Consider the following 13,980-nt stretch of genomic DNA (forward strand, 5'->3'; position numbering starts at 1 on the left):
CCGCCCCTCTGCGTGCCTAGCCCCGGGGACTCTCTACTTGGCTCTATTGCTCCATCTCTCTCTTTCCTCCCAAGCTGGAGACAGGAGACTCTTGCCTGTAGAAAGAGTTCCAGGTTTGAAGGAAAAGACCCTGATTCTACTTGATGTGAGCACCAAGAACCCAGTCAGGACAGTCAATGAGAACTTCCTCTCTCTGCAGCTGGATCCGTCCATCATTCATGATGGCTGGCTCGATTTCTTAAGGTAAGGCAGGGGCTTCGATGGATCATTTTAAATTTTTTCAGTAAACACCCCCACAACCCCTTCCTATGCCCCAGTCAAAAAGGGAAAGAGAAGAAGAAGAAGAAAAAGAAGAAGAAGAAGGAGGAAGAAGAAAGAAGAAGAGGAGGAGAAGGAGGAGGAAGAAGAAGAAGAAAGGAAAAAAAATAAGCCAAGAGTATCTCTCAAAGAGAAGAAAGGTTTTCCTTTTCCTGGAATATTTGCTGAGGCTGTAACTAGTGATTGAGAAAAGCAATGTTTTCTATTAAGATGCACATGTTTGCAATGCAGAAGGCATTTCAGAAACTTATCAGTTATGACTGAAAAAATGTTGTGCTTACATATATCCACAATTAGCCTCCCCGTCTCCTTCTGAAAAAGAAACAAGAGGTTCAGGTCAGTTACAAAAGCTAAGAAAAGGTCTTGAGCAACAAAGACCCGAAAAGAATGGCTGTGTGTGTATGTGTGTGTGTGTGTGTGTGTGTGTGTGTGAGAGAGAGAGAGAGAGAGAGAGAGAGGAGAGAGTTCATGTGTGTCTGTGAGTGTTCAAGCGAGTATTGCATGAAAGTGGACTTTTCCACGTAAAGATCGTTTTGTCAGTTCTCTCCCACTCCCAGACAGAAAACGAATTTAAGGAGAGGCTTGAGAGGTGGGCAAGTTGGATCAGAGTTTTAAAATTTTATTTTATATCCTTCGCTGTCATCTCCAGACTTCAGAACTTCCTAAGGCACTTTTTATAGACGGACCCCCCCCCCCCTTCCTCCTCCTTAAATCTCCTGCGGTAACTGCGTACTTTAGTTTTGCTTTAAAGAAAAAAAATCCTCGCTGGGGTCACAGCGTTTATAAGGGGAGCGGTAAGGGTCTTAGAAATTACTCCAGGGATGTTTCGGAGGTCTGAGCCCAGCACCGGTGGATTAGCAAACCAGGAGGTTTGTGATCTCCTTTCTGTAGAGCTTGGAATCTAATTGAGCTCACTCTCTCCCTGGGTTGTTACAGTTTAGCAGTTAGGCAACCGCGATCCTTTCCCATCAGGACAGAGTTGCAGTGTAAAAAAAGAAATAAATAAAACATTGTCTGCAATGTCGAATCCAAGTGTTGAGTTTTAAAAATCCCCCGCAAGTTGGAGCCTCAGCTGTAGGTTCCCCCCAGGCCTGAAAGCTCTCAATCCTATTCTGCCCTGAGGCCGCGTCCGCCCGCCGTGCATCTTTCGTGAGTATTTTTCACTCCTAGAGAAAGAGTTTTGGTTTTTGGGATGCGCCCGCCCCTCAGCTCTCGGGGTGTCCTTCTGACCTCGGCGGGGTCTGGGGACGAGGCAGGTAGCAGGAGGCGCCACGTGGAGCGCTTCTTTCACGTGGAGGGAAAGTAGCTGGAGATCTGAGTGGTCGTCACCGCCACTGCGGAGGCCGTTTCGGTTCCCTGCGAGTGCAGCCGCTGCAAGGGCGGAAGAGCTAGTCCTGTTTGGCTGGCTTCTCCTGGAAAATTCTTCTGTGCGGCAGAGCTTGTTTCTAGGGTCGCCTGAATGTGGAGTGCGACAGGGGTTTTCCGAAATGCACACCCCACTTCCATTGCATTTCTCCAGCTTCATGAACTCCTTGGGTTTCTTTCTTTTTAAAAGCAGCCTGTTCGCACTAAATGCTTGCCTGCCTCAGAAAAGATTCTGGAAGGCAGCTTTTCGGGGAAGAAGCCGTGGCGGGGCGCATTTGCATTGGCTGTGCGGGCTTCCGGATGAAAGGTTGTTGGAAATGCCCTTTCCGCGGGACCAGATTCGCGCAGACGTCTGTTCTGCCCACAGCCAGCCCACGCGACGCCTTGACTGCGCCCGCCTTGGAGACCTCAGCCAAACGACCCTTTTGGCTACAGGACCTCTGAGGTTGTCACGGCTCTTCTCTAAAACTCTCCAAAAGCGGAGTCTACGGTTTTTTCCTTTCTCGAATCCACATCCTTTATGATGCTCTTTACTTACTTCATTTGGATTTGGATTTTCAGAACTGAACCAGCAAAGCATTGAAAATAATTTACAGATCTGGAGCTCAATAGCTGATCCCCTGAGTATTATCAGGATCTACATTGCTCCTTCCCTGCTTCCCAAACTTAGCAGCGTTTGGCTTAAAAAAAAAAAAACTATTGATGCAAATCCTGAACTTAAATACATGTAAATTCGGGTGCTCCTTGAGTTTGCCCAGGCGCGCTGGTTCCGCATTTCGGCAAACCTCACTTTTTACCCAGCGCTTCCAGACGGCCCCAAGTGGGAAGGAAAAAAGATGGAGCTCAATGGTGTTGGGGTAGGGAGGAGGATGTTACTTTTCTTGAGATCAGGCTGAATATTTCAGGGGCCAAAGGGGCATTGCTTTTGCTGTTGGTGGGTGAGTAGAGGAAGAATTCTCGGAAAGGCAGGGATTTACCTTGGGAATGGAATTTGGGAAACAATGAGGCTGTTAGAATGTAACGAAAAAGGAAAATCAGGCATTCAAAGAAAAAAAAGTCAGAATCCACCTGACATCAGGCGCCATTCCTTTTCTGAGAGAAAGAAGGCAAGTTTCACCTCCTACACTGAGGTTGCGGGGCTCCTGGGGCCAAGGAGGCAATGCCAGTTCTCCTCGCAGAAGTTTGGCAACGGCCAGAGGCCGGTGGTGGGTGCGCCTTGCGCGTCCCCTCCAGGAGCGCTTTCCTGGCAGTGGCAGAAGCCCGGCAACTGCGCCTTGGCGCCGAGTTAGCAGCACGTATTCCCCAATCCCAAACACATCCTGAGAACAAATACCGTCTCTAACCCTTTGGAAATGGTCTGGATGTCTGCAGGAGGGGGCTGCCGTGGTCGGCTGGGCGCAGGAGGCGTAGCCCCCGGGAGCTGGGCGGCTAAGGGCTGGGCGGGCTGGGGTGCAGGGTATACGAGAGACGCTGCAGAGCGGCCAGGGGCTAGCGTGGATCCTTGGCTGGGCGGGCACAGAATCCCTAGCCCCCGTCAGGTAGCCTGCAGGGAATGGGAAGGGGGCCCTACTCCGTGCCCGCGCACTCCCGCCTTCTCCCTGGATCCTTTCCTCTCTCTTTCTCTACCTCTGCAGCTCCAAGCGTCTGGTGACCCTAGCCCGGGGACTTTCTCCCGCCTTTCTGCGCTTCGGGGGCAAAAGAACAGACTTCCTGCAGTTCCAGAATCTGAGAAACCCGGCGAAAAGCCGCGGGGGCCCGGGCCCGGATTACTATCTCAAAAACTATGAGGATGGTGAGAAACTTGATTACCATTCTTGCAGGGTGGAGGGAAATCTGGGGAGCCAAAGGGAACACCCGCTCTGTGTGTGTGTGTGTGTGTGTGTGTGTGGTCTGTGTGCACGCAGGAGGCAAATTTGGAGGAGGGCCTGGTTGAAACTCCCCTAAAAAGCTGCAAGCTGCGGGCAGTGGGACACCGCATTGTGGGACGTGATTAACCGAAGGGCTGGATAGGTTGTCTTCATCCCAGCGGCCGGCCTTCCCTGGGCATCTAAGTCTCCGAGGCTGCAAATTGGAAGCCAAAGTTGGCAGGCTATCACTGGGGGGAGAAGATGCAGCGAGTTTCTTAAGAAAATTTAGCCAGTTCATAGATTACTAAAGGGTTAAGGTCGCGTTTTAGTCCTAAAACTCTAGGCAAAAGTGTCTTTTTGTTTTTCTTATTTCTTGCCTTCCTGGGATGAGGATACGGAGGGATTCATCCTTTTTTTTTTTGAAACTCATTCTAAAGTTTTCTGGAATAATCCCTTTTAGATTGATCCTTTGTTGAAAAATGTTTGAAAATCTCCACAGTGAGTTCTTTTTCAAACTGCTTAATCTCAGAGTTGCAATTTTTCTGTTTTAAAATGGGATTACAAATGCCAGCCTTCTTTCCTGCCAGGATTAGATGAATTAAGTGTTGGAAGGGCTTTAAAACTCGAAATCCTATTACAATGTGTGAGGCTGATCTTTTTTTGGTTTTAACAGTCTCAGTTTTACTGTGGAAAAAATGAAAATGTCACTTAAAAAAGTTTGTTTAGAAGGTTTGGTGTTAATATCTATGAACTTTCTGTCTGAGTAGAGGACATACTTTCAAGAGGCACGGTGGGAATTGGTATATCTTTAGCCCACTGATGCTGATTGAACAGAGAGTCATTAGTATTAGTTCTTCAAGGGCTATCTCTCCCCTGCTGTTCCTTCACATAAGTAAACTACAGTTTTATTTTTAAAGGGCTTAGGGATACGTTTTCAGAACTCCCTGGATTTTGTTACATCATGTCCTTATAAATCAGTTAAATGAGGAAATGCCATTGTATTTTCTGGGACGTTCATGAATGGTACTTCTAGAGAGGTATTGGGATCTATTTTAAGGGTGACTGGAAGATTTTTTTTACGTGCCAGAATAAAGAAAGAGGGCAAGGCTGAGGCTTCTTGAGTTTGAAGCAGCATGTCTAGGACTTACTATTTTATAACATATGCCAAAGCATGTAGGTGTTTAAGGCTTTATCTTTTCAAAGGAAAAAGTCATTGCCATAAAAATGTGGATTGCAAGTAGATTTTTGCTATCAGTGTAAATGCTGAAAGGTAAAAAATAATCTTTGATAGCAACTCTGATGGTAATTTGATTTAGCACCTTATAGCTACCAGGGTCACTGTGATCAGACACAAGAAGGGAGAATATTAATGGTTTTCCTGATGAGACTGTTTTTCTTCCAATTCATTTGAACTACTTCCTCTTTAGTTTGTGGAAAAACTTGTAAGATACCCAGGAATTGCTGGGGAAAAGGGACTATTATAAATTTAGACATTGGTCAATTTTCCTAACCTTATATCTGGGGTTATATTACTGATTCATTTAAAACAGTGAGATCTACTTAAAAGGAAGGCTACAATTTGTTTCCCTTTGTAAAAGGAGAAAGTAGGCATCAAGGGGAGAAAAGAAATTGGCAGAAGGCCGTGCCCCATAAAACTTTACAGAATTAGAAAACTCAGAAATGGAAAAGATCTAAGAGATCATCTTTTGTCCTTCTACCACTCCAGGGGCCAGTATAGGATCCTTTCATATGGAATCCTTTTCTTGTTTTGTCCAACTTGGTATTAAATATCTCTAGGAATGTGGTTTTCACCACTCCTGGGAGAGAGAGTTCTTCTGTCCCATAGGTTTTTGCCAGAAGATTACTCGTGAATTTTCCCTTTATAAATATTTATAATTATTTATAATAATTTACAATTATCCATATTTGCATTTTTTAGAAAACTGCCTTCAAAATAATTTTGTCTGCGGTGTAGGTTATCTGTGGTTAGCTTCGAAAAAAGGTTTCTCATAGCTGTTTTTTATCGAGACTACCTGGACCTAATTCTTTTAAAACTTTCTTTAAAGTCAGTTCTTCCAGACACTAATCTGTTTTATTGCTCCTAGCTGAACTCCTTTTGATTTATGCGTCTCTGGTAATAAGATGCTCTGAACTATATCAGTATTTGAGGCCTTAGTAGAGTTAAAGAGAATAGGAATGTCCTATTTCTGCCCTTTGATGCTCACATATCCTTAAATCACCCATACTATCTTTGTTGTCGCATGTTGCATTGCAGAATTCAAGGCAAAAATGTTTTTGGTATAGTCTCAGCAATTTTGCAAACATTATACTTCAGTTGTCACTTTTCATCCAGTGATAACTGTTATCATCAAGAACATCTTAAAATAATTAGATACTCTTAGAAAATGGCCCTATAATAAGCACTTGAGCATAAAGATACTTTATGATAAATAAAAATGTATTTCCTTAAACATAATAACTACATACATTTTGAGTAATAAGATACACCTACTGGCACATTATGAAACTGAATGCTATGGTGAGGAGAAAATGGAATTTGGATTTATAAAGCCTACATTGCAAGGCTAGGCTCCATCACTTACGAATATGTGGCCCTGGGTTTACTGTTTCTCTATGACGTGTGGATAATGATACTACCTGTTGTACATTTCTTCTCTGAGGTTCTAAGAGGTAATATTTGTAAAATATTTTATTGACTGAAAAACACTGTAAGTAAGCTACTTTTATGAAAGGCAATTTCAGGAAATTTATAACATTATATTTAATGTATTAAAGTGGGATTAAGAAGTAAGATTAGGTGAGACAAATGTATACAGAAGGAAAGAGGTAAATTTAGGGAATCATTTGAGAGGATTAAGAGTATGTAGGGAGAATTATCTTTAAGGAACAGGGATGAGAACCTAAGGTATTTTTGTTGTTGTTGTTTGTTTGTTTTTTATGTGTGTATGTGTCTGGTAATGAGAGAAAAGGTTAATCTTTAGTTTTGTTATATGATAATGTTAAAATGAACTTCCGTCAAAAACATGATTTTCTGGTTAATTCATACATTTGTAACTTGATGTGATGTTTTTTGTTGTTGTTTCCCTCTGAATTATTTTTATTTATTTATTTTTAGAGACAGAGTCTTATTCTGCTGCCCAGGCTGGGGTGCAGTGGTGCGATCACAGCTCACTGCAGCCTCAAATTCTTGGGCTTAAATGATCCTCTTGCCTCAGTGTCTCAGTGTTGCAATTAGCTAGGGCTACAGGCATGCACCACCATGGCCAGCTAATTTTTTTCTTTTCTTTTTTTTTTTTTATTTCGGCATATTATGGGGGTACAGATTTTAAGGTTTCAATAAATGCCCATTTCTCCCCCTCCCCCCAAAAGTCTGAGTCTCCATCATGACCATCCCCCAGATGGTGCACATCTCACTCATTATGTATGTATATACCCGCCCCCCTCCCCCCTCCCACCTGCCCAATACCCTATTACTGTAGTACCTATGTGTCCACTTAGGTGCTACTCAGTTAATACCAGTTTGCTGGAGAATATATCTGGTGCTTGTTTTTCCATTCTTGGGATACTTCACTTGCCAGCTAATTTTTTAATTTTATTTTTTGTAGAGACAGGGTCTTGCTTGCTGCCCCAGCTGGTCTCAAACTCCTGGGCTCAAGCTATCCCAAAGTGTTGGGATTATAGGTGTGGTTCACTGTGCCCAGCTCCTTGAATTAATAATGCAATTAACAAGCTTCCATTTTTCAAATATTTTTTGAGCATAGTAATGCAACTGCATTTCTAACTTTGTAAAACCACTGTTTATATAACACTTTGGGAATATCTCTGGTTACTCCTTTAATACAGTTAACTATTCTACTCTGTGCTTAGGTACCTTGAATTCCATATAAACATAGTGATGATGGAGGAAGTAAAAATAGAGTTTTACTCATATACTAGGAATCTTACCTTTGTCTAACTTCCTTTCTGTGCTGTGTGATATTATGCTTTACTTGCTCCTGACAAAGAAATCTTGGGTTAATCTTCTGTTCTTAATTTTATTTTGTTTCAGTCTGTCCTTCTTTGTTATGTATTCAGTGTGCTTTATTTGTGTTTCTGTTTCTTTATGGCCATAACAGTATCTTTAATGAAGACATACATCATATATTAGGCACATCAAAAGCCAGCTTACTGTTGCTAAAATGTTACATTCATCATGTCACTCTTTTGCTAAAAAAATCTTGGTTATTTTGAATTGCTTATAAAAAATATTCAAACTCCTTGACATTCAAAACCTTTTACATTTCAGTCTAAGCTTACTTTTACTACCCTATGTTTCCATATACCTTTTAATACAGCCCTATTTGATTATTTACTGTCTCCTTAAAGCACCTTCATTATCTCAACCCCTACCTTTGTTCAGCTAGCCTATCACTGCCTTGAATGTCTTTCTCTTGGTTCTGTTCAGATCTTACCCCATCCCACTCAATTTCTGAAGGCCCATTGCAAATGTTTCTTATTTGTACAAACCCTTTATTGAACAGGTCATTCCACAGTGATTTCTTCTTTCTCTAGGCTGTTGTAGCTTTTATTCTTTATGCTGTTCCTTTGGCCCCTTCTCTGCCTTGTTTTGCTGTTTAACTTTACATATATCTAGATATTTGTTTATCTTTCCAACTAGAATGCAAATTCTTATAGGAAGGGACTATATCTAATTATTATATATCCCACGATGTCTAGGCATATATGAAACATGGTAGGTCTTCAGCAAATATTCTAGGCACATGATGGGTTGAGAGTACTGTGAAAGGCCCTGGGCAATTGGAGGTGACCAATGGAGAAATGGGCGAAGGATTACATGAAGATTCTATTCGTTTTAACGTGCAACGCATATTCCCATGAAGCCCATTCTTGATGCTTATTTTCAATGCCATTCTTCACTATTTTAATCATGTACTCCTTATTTTTTGTTATCTAAGTTGTTTTGGTTTCATGCTGTGTATTAAATTAATTTTATCAACCAGTTTAAAGCCTTGCACTTGGAACCACACTATTTTTTTTTTTTAATTGTGTCTGTTTCTTCCTTGCTTTTACTTTTGCTTTTCCTGGCTAGCCCTTTGTAATTTCTATACCTGATTTTCCAATTCCTGATAATAATACCTTTTCACAACTTTCAAATATCTTTTATCTCTATCTCCTGAAGATTTTTCTCTTTAGACTTTTTAAATTCTAAATGATGAATACAAGTACACTTTGGAAACTTTAGGGCATTATACAATTATTATTGTCCTCTTTTCTCCAGGAAGTTTTCCTGGTTGTCAGAGAGGTGAGGTAGTGAATGCTTTTTATTTCTATTCTCATTCTATCAATCAAGACACATGACATAAGAACAGTACAACTGCCAAAATACATATTTGTCTTGAATGTATCTATCTTTCATTATCTCATTTTATTAATATTTCACATAATGTTTCTTGAAATTCAGTTACATTTAACAACTATTTACTGATTACCTACTCTGTATTTAGTTTCATTTTGGGCAAAGAATGACAGAATATAAAATATTATAAATAAAAGATACTATCCCAAATCACCATTAGAGCATAACAGTAATGATTGCTTTAGCTCATCAGTGTTGAAATTAGTAGGTGAAGCTTTAAAGTAAACGAGGATATTTGTGGTGGTTTTAGTGTATGTCCACAAATTTTCCACCTCTAGGAAGTGGAACCTAATTCTTCTCCCCTAGATTATGGGTTAGATTTAATGATTTGATTCTAGAGAAGAGAGTCTGGAAAGGGGAAAATAGTAACTTTATAGTGGAGAAACTGACAGATATCATTTTAACAGTGATTAAAGTTAGTATCAGCAGATAAATCATATTGATACTATGTATTTTCTGATATAATATGATGGAAAGGGCACTTCATCCTGTGATATTCTCTTCCCAAATCCATAACTCTCAGTACACTTGAGAAAGCATCAGTACACTTGAGAAAGCATCAGTCAAACCCCCAAAGAAGGATACTCTACAAGATAACTGAACTGTGCTCCTTAAAAGATGATGTCCCTGCTGTTAATGAACCAATAGAATAGTTGGTGAGATAATATTTACACTGATGAAACTGAAAAGTAACAGAAAGACAATATAGAATTAAGTACTAAGTGGAATTTAATAGTTTGCCAGAGTATGACAGGAAAAGTGGAGATGAATGCTAGCCAGACTTAGGTGGGAGTAGGACAGATAGGTAGATTTTGGAGAGATAGAGACAAGAAGAGGATATTGTAGCTCAAGGGAAGGAACATGAGGCAAAGCCTTGTGTGTATTTGGGCAGGAAGGAGACCACCTTGGATGCCTAGAAATGTTACAAATTATCTAAGTTCATGTGCTAGAACAGTGTTGAATTCTTTTTTTTTTTACAAAAGCCTATATGTACATTTTGTTCATTCAGAAATGTTTGTAATTAAAGAAAAATATATACAAAATAAAGTACATGTTAGAAATTATTCTAAGCAAAACTCCTATTGCTAGAATTATTTCTAAATTTGGTTTTAAGACCTAATGTATTTTTGTTAGCTCTAAAATATGTAATTTGAAAAGAAGGAGGAAGAAGTACATGTATGAGAGAAGAGGTTGGTTGGGTAAATACTGTTAAGATTATAAGAATCTTGTATTTTAGGCAGAGTAAAATGGAATTGGCCCTGAAAGAAAAAAGAGGCTATTATAACTTCTTTTACTCCATTGAACATATTTTCAACATAGGCTTTCCATGACACTTGCATTGTCTCATCATCTCTTTCTAAATCACTGTGTTATATTAACTGCCCTTGGCAAGGTTTAAGTTATAAAGCATGCTTGAAAGACAGATAATTTAAAATTGAATTATTAATTTGATTCCTATATTATAGGACTATAAAATAAAGAAAAGATCTTAAAATTTGCTTAATAATTATATGTTATTCTTCCTTTCTAGAATAAAAATAATATTTTATAATATTCATTTATTCATTCATTTACTTATTTAGTGGGCATCCAGTTCCAGACCCCTGTTTGACACTGAGGCTGGGAAGATGAATGAGGCCCAGGTATCATTGTCAAATTACTTACTATTGACCTTGAGTCACTTTAGTAGCACGAGCCAAAAGCAGTTTCCAGAGACTTTTAGGCCCCCAAAAAGCCTCCATTCCAGCTTCATTTGGTATTTCATGATTTGTCTGTCAGTAACTTTAGAAGGATTTCATATAATTTAATATTGTATTAAAGGGTATCAGTAATCACCTGAAGTTTTATAAATGTCTTATTCTACCTTTTGGAATAAAAATGGATGCATTTCTGTATCATCATTGAAATTTGGTACCTAGGTTCTGAGTGTGCACTGAAGTTCATTATACCTCTGTGAATTTGAATTTAGTGTCATACAAAGATTTAGTTATCATGTCATTTAGTCACAATTTAGTCATTGTGGCCATGTACATAATGCTGGAAGTGGCAGAGATCGAGAAACACTGGTCTATTGCTTGTGGAGGTGGCTTAATTAATTTCAGTGAATCAGAAAAGTCAGTAAATAAACCTTTCAATGTTGACTACATTTATATAACTTATTGCCTGGTCATCAGGGACAAAGATAATCCATCAAATTTTCCGTACAACACAAACTGTGCTACTGTCGACAATAACAAATATTATTTCTCCCGACAAATTCATTTAATTCTGTCTCCTGTTCTCTTAAGCCCTACTGATGGGATGGGGACCTCATGGAAGACAAGCAGTTTCTTTCAAAATTCCATGGGCCTGTTTAGCTGGCCAGTCACATAGTCTGGGCTTCTGGAGTCAGGAGCCTTTTCTGAGAATCCTTCATCAAAATGGATTTGATGTTAAGAATCCTAACTTCAGTGCTTCTTAGTGCTTTAATTAAGCTTTCAGTTGTTTCAGTCTATGAGGCAATAGATTCAAACTGTGAGCACCGTGTGTGTGTGCGTGTGTGTGTGTGTGTGATGGTGTGGGGGGGAAGGAAGGGAAAGAGAGAATGAAATATGAGAATGAGAGAATTTGGGGTTTTATTCTATGCATTTGTCCATTGATGGTGATTTAGGCTAAGTGAATACACATTTCCAGACCAGTGGTTAGTGCTATTCAAGGTATAGATACCTTGTACAAGTTTGTTGAACTTGTTTATCCTTTGGCTTTCATGTTCTCGTTGAATTGGGTTCAATCCCATTCTTTCTTCATTTTAGTATGGTGAAAAACAGTGTAATTTTGTTCACTTCAATAAACATTTCTGATTATCAGTTATATACCAGGCTGAGTGCTAGATATTGGGGCTACCAAAAGGTATAAGACATGAACTCTTAAAGTTTTGTGGTCTTATATATTGAATGTAATTTCATAATGGTCTCCGGTATCATCTCTCTGCTTTATCAGACTAATCTTTGTTTAGCCACTCTACCTCTTCACATATACTTAGCCTCCACCTTGAATACACATCTCCCCTACCTAAATTCAAAATTTTATCTGTTCGTTCCTTTAAAACTTTGCCTAAGTTCCCTCTTTCATTTTTTTGCTAAGTCAGTCCCCATTAATCTCTCCCTCTTTCTCTGAATTGTTCTGAAATTCTTCTTTGAATATACAATCTAATTCAGTGCAAGTGCCCAGAATTTATGTTTTATTTACTTAATCAAATCATTTTGTCCCTAGGAATTTATGATCAAAACATCCTGGCAATATACACACACACAAAACCATATAGACATAACAATCATCACATTGCATGGGACAGACACATTAAGTCAAAGTATTATGTTATTTAAAAAGCTAAGTGCATGTGTCTTGGTTTTTGTGTGGCAAGTAATGAGTGAAAAATATAAGTTACATATTTAGAAAACATGGGATACATGTATGTGTCTATATGTGTGTGCTAAGGGAGTCGTGGGCTAAACAGTACCGTATTTTCACTTGCTTTGGAAAGGCAAAAATGGCTTGAAGGATGGAAAGTGAGGTTAGAAAATTGGAAAAGGTAAAAGCCCAGATGTGGGGCATTATCTCTGAAATACTATGGAAGAATAGATGTTTCTCTGCAGCCTAATAATAGTAATAATATAATAATAATATTACCTAATAATATTGAGTACTTATTTTGTGCCAGGTACCGTTTTAAGTAATTTACATGCATTAACACATTTAATCCTCTCATGAACCATATGAGGAAAGTACTGTTTACCCCATTTGACAAATGGGGAAACCAAGACACAGAGAGGTTAAGTAACTCATCTAGCTAATGAGTTGTGGAGCTGGAACCCAAGGATATCAGTCATTAAACCTAAAGCACTTATTGTCTAAAAATCACTTCTTTGGCTATTTTCATATTCTTTGGTAAATATTTGTTGACTGGTTGTTTCCCACTTATTTGGTAGCCTAACATGTTAAAGGGAATAATCTCTTTTCCATTTATTGTTCCTGCTTTTTAAAAAAATTATAGGATATTTCTAGTTGGTACTTAATGTCTTTATTCATACTTTAACAGATTTATGCTTTTTATTCATTTCATTAATTACCAATGTAATTAATGTGCACATTAATACACATTTAATAATACGTATATAAAATAAAAAGTGAAAACTTTCTTTCATGTTCTATCTCCAATCCCTTCCCATAGATATAAGCACTTTTAATAGCCTGGCATGTATCTTTTCAGAGCTTGTGCTATGCATACAGAATTATATACATTTAAAACATTATAAAAATTTTATTTCATTAAATTTTATTTATTTATTTTTTATTTCAATAGATTTAGGAGGTATAAGTGGTTTCTTGTTACATGGATGAATTATATAGGGTTTTATTGTACCTGTTACTCAAATAGTTTACATTGTACTGATAAGTAGTTTTGATCCCTCACCCTGCTCCCACTCTCCCTCTTCCAAGTCTCCAAAGTCTCTTTTTTTTTTAATTTTAATTTTAATTTTTTTTATTTCGGCATATTGTGGGGGTACAGATTTTAAGGTTTCAATAAATGCCCATTCCCACCCTCCCCCCACAAGTCTGAGTCTCCAACATGTCCATCCCCCAGATGGTGCACATCTCACTCATTATATATGTATATACCCGTGCCCCTCCCCCCTCCCACCTGCCCAATACCCTATTACTGTAGTGTCTATGTGTCCACTTAGGTGCTGCTCAGTTAATACCAATTTGCTGGTGAGTATATGTGGTGCTTGTTTTTCCATTCTTGGGGTACTTCACTTAGTAGTATGGGTTCCAGCTCTAACCAGGAAAATATAAGATGTGCTATATCACCGTTGTTTCTTAGAGCTCAATAGTACTCCATGGTATACATATACCACATTTTATTAATCCATTCTTGGATTGATGGGTACTTGGGCTGTTTCCACAGCCTTGCAATTATGAATTGTGCTGCTATAAACATTCGAGTGCAGGTGTCTTTTTTGTAGAGTGTCA

General features: G+C 39.0%; 1 long non-coding RNA gene across 1 annotated transcript in view; it reads left to right on the forward strand.

The window, feature by feature from the left end:
- The first annotated feature begins 967 nt into the window (after positions 1-967).
- LOC142875495 (uncharacterized) overlaps positions 968-13,980 on the forward strand; it is a 178,152-nt gene continuing 165,139 nt past the window's right edge. Inside the window, exons 1-2 of the long non-coding RNA XR_012922853.1 lie at positions 968-1,467; positions 3,318-3,475. This is a non-coding gene — a long non-coding RNA (uncharacterized LOC142875495). The remainder of the gene's footprint in view (positions 1,468-3,317; positions 3,476-13,980) is intronic.

This window comes from Microcebus murinus, chromosome 14, assembly GCF_040939455.1.
Source record: "Microcebus murinus isolate Inina chromosome 14, M.murinus_Inina_mat1.0, whole genome shotgun sequence".
In the NCBI taxonomy this organism is placed as follows: Eukaryota; Metazoa; Chordata; class Mammalia; order Primates; family Cheirogaleidae; genus Microcebus; species Microcebus murinus.